The sequence below is a fragment of the Pyrus communis genome, chromosome 3 (genome assembly GCF_963583255.1).
Source record: "Pyrus communis chromosome 3, drPyrComm1.1, whole genome shotgun sequence".
NCBI lineage: Eukaryota > Viridiplantae > Streptophyta > Magnoliopsida > Rosales > Rosaceae > Pyrus > Pyrus communis.
The window spans coordinates 22,488,104-22,499,897 of record NC_084805.1 but is presented as its reverse complement, the minus strand read 5'-3'; the positions used below and the strand labels follow the sequence as shown (position 1 = coordinate 22,499,897).

At 36.4% G+C, this 11,794-nt stretch overlaps 1 long non-coding RNA gene across 1 annotated transcript; it reads right to left on the bottom strand.

Annotated features, from left to right (window-relative positions):
* Positions 1–4,987: 4,987 nt before the first annotated feature.
* Positions 4,988–5,848, bottom strand: LOC137727611 (uncharacterized). Its single transcript, XR_011067827.1, has 3 exons — positions 5,691–5,848; positions 5,427–5,580; positions 4,988–5,208 (listed from the first exon to the last, which is right to left on the bottom strand). It is a non-coding gene; the product is annotated as an uncharacterized lncRNA (long non-coding RNA).
* Positions 5,849–11,794: the final 5,946 nt, after the last annotated feature.

Below are 11,794 nucleotides of genomic sequence, written 5' to 3'. Positions count from 1 at the left end.
AGTTTACTGGAATATTTGTGGTATTGGTAATTCTGATACGCTTATGGAGCTTTCCAATGTCTGTTATTCCCATCATCCGGATTTGGTTTGCATTTCTAAACCTATGGTTACTTTTAATTCTATTCCTTCTACTTATTGGAATCATTAGGTCTTTTTTTGCTTACTGCTAATAACATGGGTGATTCACTGCCTAATATTTGGGTTTTGTATTCTACGAGTTATTGTTCTCCTACTATGATTTCTTCTTCAGGGCAACAAATTACTTTTCAGGCTTCTTTTGATGGTGTTCTTTCTCAATTTACTATTGTTTATGTAGCTACTACTTCGAGTCTTCATCGTGCTTTATGGTGCGATGTTTTAAGTATTGGTTCTAATACTACATTACCTTGGATGGCAATTGGTGACTTTAATGCTATTCTTTGAGCTCATAAGCAAATAGGGGGTCACTTACCTGCTCGAACTTCGTGTAAAGACTTTCGTAGTACTACTGAGCTTTGTGATTTTACTCATATAGATACTACTGGTGCTTTTTATACTTGGAGTAATGGTTGGAGTGTTTGTGGTAACCTGGAGAGGCATCTTGACTGCTCTCTTTGTGACACACGCTGGTTACAGTTTTGGCCTCATACGAGTTGTTCAGCTTTGCCCAAGGTAGTTTCTGATCACAATTGTCTTGTTTTCTCGGCATTTGCTCCTCTTCTTGGAGGACCCTGACTTTTTCAGTTTCAATCTATGCGGACTTTACATTCAGGCTTTTGCATACAGGTATCCCATGTTTGTTATGTTGGAAAAGCTCAAGGTTCTTAAATGTTGTCTTCGAGATTGGAACTCTACTGTTTTTGGTGGTGTTAATAGAAATGTCACTATTGCTAAAGAAAAACTTCACAATATCCAAAATATTATTTCTTCTGATGGGAATTCTCAAGAGAGGTTTAATGAAGAAGTTGTTACTAAGGCAGCTGTCCTAGATGCTCTTCATTTGCAAGAAGCCTTTTGGAGCGATCATGCTTGTATTAATTGGCTTACTAAATGTGATCGTGATACTGCTTTTTTCCATGTTTATGCTAGAGGTAGGCTTTCTTCTTCCAGGATTATTACTCTTTTGGATGGGGAAAATGTGTTCTTTTCCACTAATGAGTTTGCTGGTCATGTGGTAAACTTTTATCAGTCCTTATATAACTCTCTGTTCACTCCAAATGGAATTGAGGATGTTTGTGGTGTAATTCTGCCTATGGTTAGTGAAGAGAAAAACCTTGCTCTTTCTAGTTTACCTTAAGTTGTGGTGTAATTATGCCTATGGTTAGTGAAGAGAAAAACCTTGCTCTTTCTAGTTTACCTTAAGCTAATGAAATTTAAAATGTTGTTTTTTCCATGGATCCCTCGAGTGCTCCTGGACCTGATGGCTTTCTAGGTTCTTTTTATCAGTCATGTTGGGATCTTGTTAGTTTAGATGTTATTGCATTTGTACAAGATTTTTGTTAAGCGAGGTTGGCTTTATCCAAATGCTAATTGCAATTTTGCAGTCCTTATCCCGAAAGTAGAAGAGGCTGCCACCATTGCTCAGTATCGGCCCATTGCTCTTGTTAACTTTCAATTCAAAACTACTCCTAAGATTCTCGCTTATTAACTTGGCCCTATTATCACTCGCATAATTTCTCCTCATCAATCGACATTGTTGAAGGGTAGACATATTTCTGATTGCATTGGCCTAGTTTTAGAAGGGTTTAATTTTACAGATAAAAATGCATTTGGTGGTAATGTGGGCATAAAATTTGATATTGCTAAAGCTTTTGATACTTTGAATTGGAATTTTCTTCTTCATGTGCTTTCTCACTTTAGGTTTTCTCGTATTTTTGTGGCTTAGGTGCATGTTCTATTACAATCAACCGTCATTCAATTTTAGTAAATGGCACGCCACATGGATTTTTCTCTTGCTCACAAAGTGTCTGTCAGGGAGATCTTCTTTCTCCACTTCTTTTTTGTCTAGCAGATGAAGCTCTAAGCAGAGGTTTATCTTTGTTTTTCTCTACTGGACAGATTACTGCTATTTCAGTTCGGCGAGGTGATGGCTCTCCAACTCATGTGTTATATGTTGATGATCTTTTTATTTTTTTTGTTATGGGAATGTTCAATCTCTTCGTTCTCTTTGAACTTTTTTGGATAAGTGTGGTTCTGCATCAGAATAGCTTGTTAATGCAACTAAGAGTACTTTTTATCTCGGTTCAACCTCTGCCCATCGTAGAGTGCATATCTCGAGATATCTTGGCTTTCGTATGGGTGTTGTTCCTTTCACTTATCTTGGGGTTCCTATTTTTTCGTAGTAAGCCAATGAGAATTCATTTTCAAGTTTTTGTAGATAAGGCTAAAACTCGTCTTTCAAGTTGGAAAGGTAAACTTCTCTCAATGGTCGGACGACTCCAATTGGTGCAATCTATTTATCAAAGCTTGTTTCTACATAACTTCTCAATTTATCAATGACCAACTTACCTTTTAAAGCATACTTCTGCTTGTGCACAAAATTTTATTTGGTCAGGGGACTTGGCTTCCCGAAAGTTAGTCATTGTTGATTGGAGTATGGTGCGTGGACCTAAGCATGAAAGTGGGCTTGCTCTTCGTGATTTGGCTGCTTTGAACTTAACGGCTTTACTTAGTTTTGGCTATGATGCTTTACAATCTTCTTCTTTGTGGGGTTCTTTCGCTCATCAGCATTTTCCTCTTGCGGCCTAGTACAAACAAGATATTTATTTACGGTCCTGTGTGGCATGGTTTGAAGCGGGCTTTGCCTATTCTGAATAATAATAGTCGGTGGATTATTGGCGATGGAAAGTCAGTCTCTTTTTTGTTCGACAAATGGTTGGATGGACCGATTATTGGTCCTTCATTGTCTTCGGTCATTTCACCTACAGTTCTTTCTCGGGTTTCAAATGATATTGAAGCTCAAAGTTGGTCTTTACCAGATTATTTTATAGATTTATTCCTTTTTGTGGTCCAACGGATTATTCTTTTACCTTTGCCTTTAAATGTAGAGAATGACAAACTGATCTAGGAGCCTTCATCGACTAGGAAATTTTCCTTTTCTTCTAGTTATCATCTTATTCGGAAAAAAACATAACGATTGTGCTTGGGCTAAGGCTATTTGGTAACATTTTATTCCGCCTCGACTGTCTATTTTGGCTTGGCGGCTTTTCCATGACAAACTTCCTACCGAAAGGTGCACTACAACGACTTGGTATCTCTCTGGCATCCATTGTTATTTATGTCATAGTTTTGAGGAATCTACTTTTCATTTTTTTCTTCGGGTGCCGGATATCTAGGCAGCTTTAAAGGTGGTTAGCATGTCAATTTGGTACCTCTTTGCCTTTTTCAAATTCCTTGGCTACTTTTTGGGATGCTTACGTACGAAAGCCTTTTTCCCAACGATTGCACAATCTCTGGATTTTTGCAGGTCTTTCTACTATTTCGGCTATTTGGAAAGCTCAAAATAAGTTTATTTTTTTGGGGCCCAATCTATTTTCGCCGTCTGTGCATGTTTATCAATTCTAGGATCGTTCATGGTGGGAAGTTTAGCCCTGGTTATTCTCAAGATTTTGACGCTCGTATCATCTCTTCTCTAGGAATCCAACCTATCTTTTGCAAGGCACCAACTATTTTTCATGTGCTTTGGTCTTCTCCTTGGTTTCCTTGGATTAAACTTAATACAGATGGTTTGTCTAAAGGAAATCCTGGTCATGTTGTTTGTGGAGGAGTTTTATGGGATTGTCATGGTCAGTTTCTTAGTTGTTTCTGCTAAGGGATTGGTCATCGCAACTCTTTTTGTGTAGAATTATCATCAGTTATTATTGGTGAGGTTGGCATTGTCTTTGGCTGGAAAGTGACTCTTCTAGTGTTATTTCTGCTCTCCAATCGACTGATTTTCATCCTCACGCAATGGTTTATTTGTTTAGACCATATTCGAAAGATGACTTTCTATGCCTCTCACATATATCGCGAAGGAAATGTAGTTGCAGACAATTTTGCTAACATGGGCTTGTCTTCTCCAACTTTGGTATAACATTATTCCCCTCCGATGGCGGTCTGTGCTGCTTTATTTTCAAACAATGTTGGCTTTCCTGGTTTCTGCTTCTCAAATTAATGTGCATCTCGGCATACAAGTTTGTCTCGCTTTCTTGTTTTATTTTTTTTCTTAACCTTTTGATGTTCCTTGTTTTTGTTTTGCAGGTTTAGATCTTTATGTTCGTCTTTAGAAGGGTTAGGTTTCATGTCCCCCCCCCCCCCCCCCGGGGGCCTTTTTTCCTTGTATCTTTGTTGTTTTTGTTTCTAGAAAGATAAGGTTTATATCCCCCTTCTTTTCATGTATTTTCTTTATCTTTTTTTTTTTTTTTTTGTATTATGAGGGGTTAGGTTTATGTCCCCCCTAACTAGGTGTGCTCTTTTTTTTATATCAATAAAATTCTCATCGTACTGTCAAGGTTTTCTGTAAAAAATTAAAAAATAATAATAATAAATATTGTTATTCATGATGAAAAAATGTCAAATCACGTGTTTTAGTTATGAAACAGATTCAAAAAGAAATTTGTCATGAGGTTTCAATCTCCAATGTCCAACGTAAATTAATAACTTTGTCAATGACTTGTGCTCAGGGAGTGGAGGACAACTTGTATGGCTTAGGTTCACCACGACATGCAAGTTATCTTCTCCTTCACCCTCATTTTTTGGCTTCTAATTTCACATGCATCATGTTTACCAAGTTCAGATATATATAATAAAGCCGCATTCCCATAGTTTATACATTAATGGTGCTGCTTAGATATACTATTAAAACTGAGTTGTGGAATCAGAAGTTTGGAGTCATGAATTATATTTGACTCAAATCCTCTCCAATTCATCAAAAAAAAAAAAAAAAAAAATTAGACGTTTTTTTGAGTCATGAATTACAAGAGAAATTTATTGAGATGAGAAAAAAAGAAGTTATACCTAGCCAATGAGGGACGTAAACCTTATTCTTCATAAAGCAAGAACAACAAAATACAAGAACACAGGAAGGGATATGCACTTATCCCTTTTGAAAAAGAAAATACAAGAAAAAGAAAAGGGGAAGACATAGACTTTACCCCTCTTGAAAAAGAAAATACAAGAAAAAGAGAGGGGCGGATATAGGACCAAACCCCTCTAAAATAAAACTTAAAAGGTAAGAACCTTCAAGACAAGCTGCAAAACAAAAAAGAAAAATCCAAAAAGATTAGGAAAAAATGAAATTTGGATTGAGCTAGTTTAAGCATTTTCCAACACATCAATAAAAAAGCGTCTAACATTTGAAAAGTTTATATATTTCAAAACATCTACACTTCTCCCACGTTTCAATTCTATCAAAAAAAAAAAGAAAACTTTATTGGAACATAAAAACTTCATTGAGTAAACCAACTTACATATGGTTCGATCGGTTTAATGCACACCCCTAATTTTTTGTTCCTTTCCCCGTATAAGGCATTGGCCCATAAGGTATTGGTACGTTCATGGCTGTCTTTGTCACAGTATGCTGATGCGACCTGCTGATGAACTTTTTTGCTACATCTGCAATGACTAATGAACTTTCATTACTAACTAGTTAACAACTTACGAATCATATATAGATGCTAATCAAACAACGATTTATTGTATGAGAGAGAGAGAGAGAGAGAGAGAGTAACTACTGTGCTTTGGATTTTCAGAAACGTTGGCAAAGACTAATTTGGATGAGAACAACAGCAATAGAATGATGGAAATCATGTAAACAACGTTGGCCTTGTGAACCATATTGTATCAGCTCGAGACACAAGTTTGGCTCCTTCGTTCCCATATAACTAATTATATATAATGCGATGTCTAAACGCATTTCAAATTTGTTTTTTTTTTTTTTTTGTACAAGTAGTTGTTGACCTAGAACTGCCCAAGTCAAGGGTTTTGTCCCTTATCATTTTATGAGCTTTCCATGCTCAACTTTATAATTTGTTAAATTTTTATATTTCTTTGATTTTTTTTTTTTTTTTTTTTTTTTTACAAACATTTTGATATAAAAAAAAAAGTTTATATTTTTGAGTTTTTTTTATGGATAAGTAAAAAATTGACAGGTATTTATCGAGTTTTGGAGAAGTTTTGGTATTGAATCTAATTTAGATTAATTAGTAATATTATTTTGATTGTTAGATTTAAATGTGAGTTGTTGGATCTTTTTTATTACCGTTACAATTGATTAAATTGGATTGAGCCGTTAGATTAAAAAAAGATGTAGCTGTGTACGCATCACTAGATCATAATTCAGGAGGCGCGACATCCAATGGTGACAACGGCTTGTGCATCTCAACCGTAAAAACTAGGCTTGCTATGAGCCCACCCGCATTGAATCTTTCTATTATGTTTCTTCTGACCTGCACGCCCGCCACTCCCCCTTTGGAGATAATTTGGACCAAAAACTCAGGTTTTAACCATAAACGTCCCACTCAAATTTATATCCAAACGACTTGCACTTGCATGCACCACACTCGAAATAACAAAACGATCAAAATCACGAGTTAATGAAACTGTGGAAATTTCTTGTTGTTATTATGGCTGAGGTCTCCAATGTCAACATCTCCTATGGAATTAAGCATGGAAGAAAACAAAACTGAAGTTTGCAGATTGGACCAGAAAACTGAAGCCTTGTTAGTTTTCCTTTGAATGGAAGTTTTAACGAAACACTCCCAATACTGTTTACTTTTAATGAAAAATGACATTTTACCTTTCTTGTTACTATTCACTTACACATTGATTTGTCCTTTTTCATTAAAACTAAAAGTTTTTTAAAACTTTTTGTTAGTTTTCCTCTGAATTTCTTCCAAACCCCCATCTAACTCATGACTAATGTATGCTTCTCGCATTGTTTTGTGAGGATGTGAGGAATGTCCTACTTAGAGAGATTTTTTTTTAAGAGGTGATGTTAGGAAAGCCAAATTTTTAAATCGAATGATGTGGTGGTGGATGATTCGATTATTAATTAAATGTTTTTTACAAACGATATTATTGATGAGTCGATTTTATACTATATATTATTCCCTATTCTTGGTATATTTTGGTTATTATTGTGATGAGATTTTGATGCTTTGTTATGTATTTCCAATATAGGACGTGCAGACTTGTTCGGAGCATAAAGTGATCAAACCGTGGAATTTTTGAGTCATTCTAATTGAAGCGGCTTCGTGAGTCTGTCAAGAAGGGTGTATTAAAATTTCATAATTTTATCCTGAAGTATCTGATCATGGCAAATTAATTTATGGCCAGCGTGCAATGTTGGCAGATTGATTGGGCTACAAAATTTGTTTGCGACTTTTGGGCTGGAAAATGATGGATTTTGGACTTGGGTTCTTCTTGGAACTTGAAGAGGAGGTCCTAATCTTTAATTTGATTCGTTTTGGGCCTGTTTTGAAGCCCTGAAGGTCTAGAAACGTGGCTTCTCCTTTGCTCGGCAGATTTCCTAGTCAAAATAAGAATGTAATTTTTAGTTATCCTTTTATTATCTTATTTCCTAGTTTTTAGAAAACCATTCTATGAGGGTTTTAATTGGGAGTAGTATAAATAAGGCTTTTTAGCCATTAGGGTTCTCTACGGAGCATAGAGAGAACTTAGCAGAGCTTTGGAGAATTTCAGACCTTTTATCCACAATGTGTTTTCAATCTTTTTCTAGTTAATGATATTTTCTTTGATTTTTATTATGAGTATGCGTAACTAATTCCTTTTGCAAGGGTTGGGCCATGAGCCATAGCGTGAATATGTGATTTTATTAATTTGCTTATGAATGGATGTATGCTTGCTTTGAATTATTAATCACTGTGATTAAACTATCTATATATTTTAATGACTGATCACCATTAGGATATTTAGACAAATAATTTGATGCAAATTCTGTTGGAACATCACCCTGAGAAGAGCTTCTTGTGATTAATAGTTGTAAGTTCACTTAAGGCAAACATCACGATCTTAAGGGTTGCATGGTTTTTCAGAGGGTTTTCATAAAGCTTAATGAGTCTTGCATGTTTATATTTGATCTAAACATCATAGATAGATTGCATGTTAGATTTACGTTTTAGCTTGAACATCACAAGGGAAATATGCATTAGGAAAACCTAACCTTCAAAGCATGTATGTGGAAATTCATAAGTGATTGGTAAAATTACATAGGATTGTTATTGGTGATGGCTAAACCCTAGTCTTTCCCTAAATTGATTTTAATTTAAAAAAACGTTTTTCTCTTTGCTGCCTTTATTTCCAAACTTCTAAATTTCTTTAATTGTTAATTTAATATTTTCGAATTCAAAATTTTTCAAATCTTTGAGACAAAATCTGTTTTAATAATTAATTAAGAGTTAGTTTAATTACAAGTTAATCAAACAATCTTTGGGGACAACGACCTTGCATGAGCAATTACACTACAAGTACCTTGTATTCTTGCAAATATTTTCAGTGATTTTAACCCTATTTCCATAGGTGGTAAAAATACCTATCAATTATCTACACTACTGGATGGGGGAGTGGGCTAAGCCTCATAATGGGCTAATAATAATGTAGTTCAAATTCACCTTTGGCAAGAATCGAATCTAATTCTTCTCACTTACTAGCGAAGAGGAATATCACAAAACCTTAGCACTAAGTGGCGATTATTACTTAAGTGTTGATTAACGTCCTTATTTCCTATTAGTGACATCATTTGATTTGCAAATTTAGTTTTAAAATTTGGTCTTCCTAGCATTATCCTTTTTTTAAGTACGGAGTATTTAATCAATATTATGCATGTCATAATACAAGTGAAGCAAATGATATATTTCTTTTGTGTCATTCTTCTTATTTTATAACACATGGGGTACCTGCTTGAATATCGGATACTCAAAAAAATTTCTCCTAACTTAGAAAGTTCAAAGATTAATATCAAGTACTAATTCTAAGTCGCGCATCTGTCACTTATAGAGAATACACTTGCAAGCACGGTAGACTAATGATTAAGATGTGATTTCTGCATTAACCTTTATATTCGGCATACTCCTCTTTTTTATAGTCTTTTATATATTTAATAAAGCAAATCAATTAAGAGAAAACGACAGTGCGAAAATATACTACTTGTAATTAGGGGCGGTTTGGTTTGAGATAGAGAACCAAAATGGTCCGTTCGAAAACCAAACCTCAATTGTTCGCAAAAAGAGGGCAAAAAACCGAAACCAAACCAATATTTCAGTTTTCTCGAAATTTGGTAATACCGAAATAGTTCGGCTTTTCGATTCGGGCTCAAGAATGGGCCTTCATGTCAAATTTTTTTGGGCTTCTGATTTTAAGCCCTACAAAACCCAATTTTGCCCAAAATTTTTAAGCCCCAAATGTTAAGTTGTGGCCCTATGCTCATGTTCTCTATTCCTCTCCATTTATTGAGCAAAAACACTTTTGATTTTTTTTTTTTTTTTTAACAAACGATATTATATACACTAAAGGGAAGAGGGGTGGACTTAGTGTCGCTATGGGCTAGTAATAATGTGGTTCAAATTCGCCTCTGGTGAGAATTGAACCTAAGACCTCTCACTTAAGTGAAGAGTTATATTATTAGATCGTAATACTAAGTGGCCTTCTAATTATTAGAATTGCATCAATTTAATGAAAAAGTTTGTATCTTACTATGATCACATCAATTTAAAAATTCGTACAGAAAGGAAACAAATTGCTACAATTGCATTAGTACACCATTACAGTACAGATCTCAACAATCCCCTAATCTCCACAATCCCCTCAACCATTACACAAAGGTACCGTTTGGTACGTGGGACGGGACAGAACAGAGTGGGACAAGGCGTTCCGTCCCACGTTTGGTGCGCCTAAAACGGGTGGAACGAGCTGTTCCACGGGACTAGTTTTGGGTGAATTTTCGTTCCACCTCACCCCCTGGAACGACTCGTTCCACATCCGTGGAACACAAAATTATAACCTCTCCGTCTCCTTCTTCTTCCTCCTTGTTTCCATCCGATGGCATCTTTGCTCCCGCTCCGTTCCGTCCTGTTCCGTCTGCATACCAAACGATACCAAAAGGACTAACCTCAACAGTCCCCTAATCTCAAATCAAAATTCGAAACCCAAATTGTAACTCTAATCCCCATTTCAGAATCCCAAATCAAAATCCTAATTTAAATATGAAGAATTAAAGGAAATTTTCTTAACTTAAGTGTGACTTGATCAAGAGAGAGTCAGAGAGGAGTAGAGAGAAAGAGACGTGTGGTGTTGTGGGTGTGACGTGGCCGGGATCAAGATCGACCAAGAGAGAGACGTGTGGTGTTGTGGGTGGGTGGGGCCAAAGTCGAGATCAGGTGGTTGGGGCTCAAGTGGACCGAGTCGAGAGAGAGACAAAAATCGGGTTACTATGTTAAGGAAGAAGAGAAGAACTAAAGAAATGAGAGTCAAGAGAGAGAAACGAACCAAGAGACTAAGAAATGAGTTGAGAGAGAGAGAGAGAGAGAGAGAGAGATAGTTGTGGAGCTCACTGTGATATGGTGGGGGTGGCTGGAGTAGGAACTTGGGCGACAAAGTTAGGGGAGGATGAGAGCTTGGGGATTTGAGGTTCAAAGTTGGGAGGAAGAGTTGAGAGAGTGATCTGAGTGAGGTGAGGTCAAGACAGAATGGTTGTGTTTTTTTTTTTTTTTTTGGGTAAAGTAAAGTTCATTCAAAGAACTAAAATATACTCAAAGCCCACAATATACACAAATCCCTCCTCCAAAGACCCAAACAAAAGGCATAAGGCCCGACCCATACAAACCCTAACACAACGAGCCAGAAAAAACAAAAAACCCCCCAATTGGAATACCATACACATCAGCCGCCAAAACCCTATGAAAATAATCATCCATCCCCAAGGTTGCCAAAATTGCCCCAATTTGCGCACAATCTGAGTCATCCAGATAAACTCCACACTTCTAGTCGAAGCATCGGCACCCAAGGAGCTTCCAGATCAAAGCTCAGTCACCGAGGAGAACAATCCCATCAGAACAGTTGCAGCGGAAAATGACAGTACGTAGACCCAAACCGAAGTTCTACACACCTTCCCTTGCAGAATTGAAACTTCACCAGAGGAAATTTCACCTTTGAACTGGGTATTGAGAACATGACTAAGAACGGCAGTTGAAACTGGAAGATCAGATAGATCTACACAGGGATCCGAGTCAGAATTACAAGCTATCTAGAAGGGACATAGGATACAGGCCAAAGAAAAAAAAAAGGAGGAGGGACTTAGGCTGCTACCAACCCAAGCCATAGCTAGGATTAACGGCAACAAAAGTGAGAAAGAACTAAAGAACCAACCTTGAAAACTAAAGAAAACGCTCACACACCAGAGAGAAAAGCTCTCACCAAAATGGGAGAGAAAAAGTGGGGTCGAGAAGGGTTGGTTTTGAGTGAACGGTTAAGATAAATCTCAACCAAATCCGATGATTATAAAAAATTAATATTACAAATTAAAACAAAATATACATGTACACACCCATAGATATATTTCGGTTCGATTTGGTCTTATCGAACTAATCCAAGTTTCATGCCAAATTTCTTACCGAATTTTTCAATTTCGGTTCAACTTCGGGTACCAAATTTTCGGTATTGTCCATTCGACTCAGTTCGGTTTCGATAGGTTTGTTTTTTTTTTGGTATTTTATTCCACCACTATTGTAACATCAAATATTCAGGGGCTGTCTTTGCTTCTCTCTCCCTTTTCTTTTTTGTCATGTGCCTACAAACTTACATTAAAAAAAAAACCATGTGG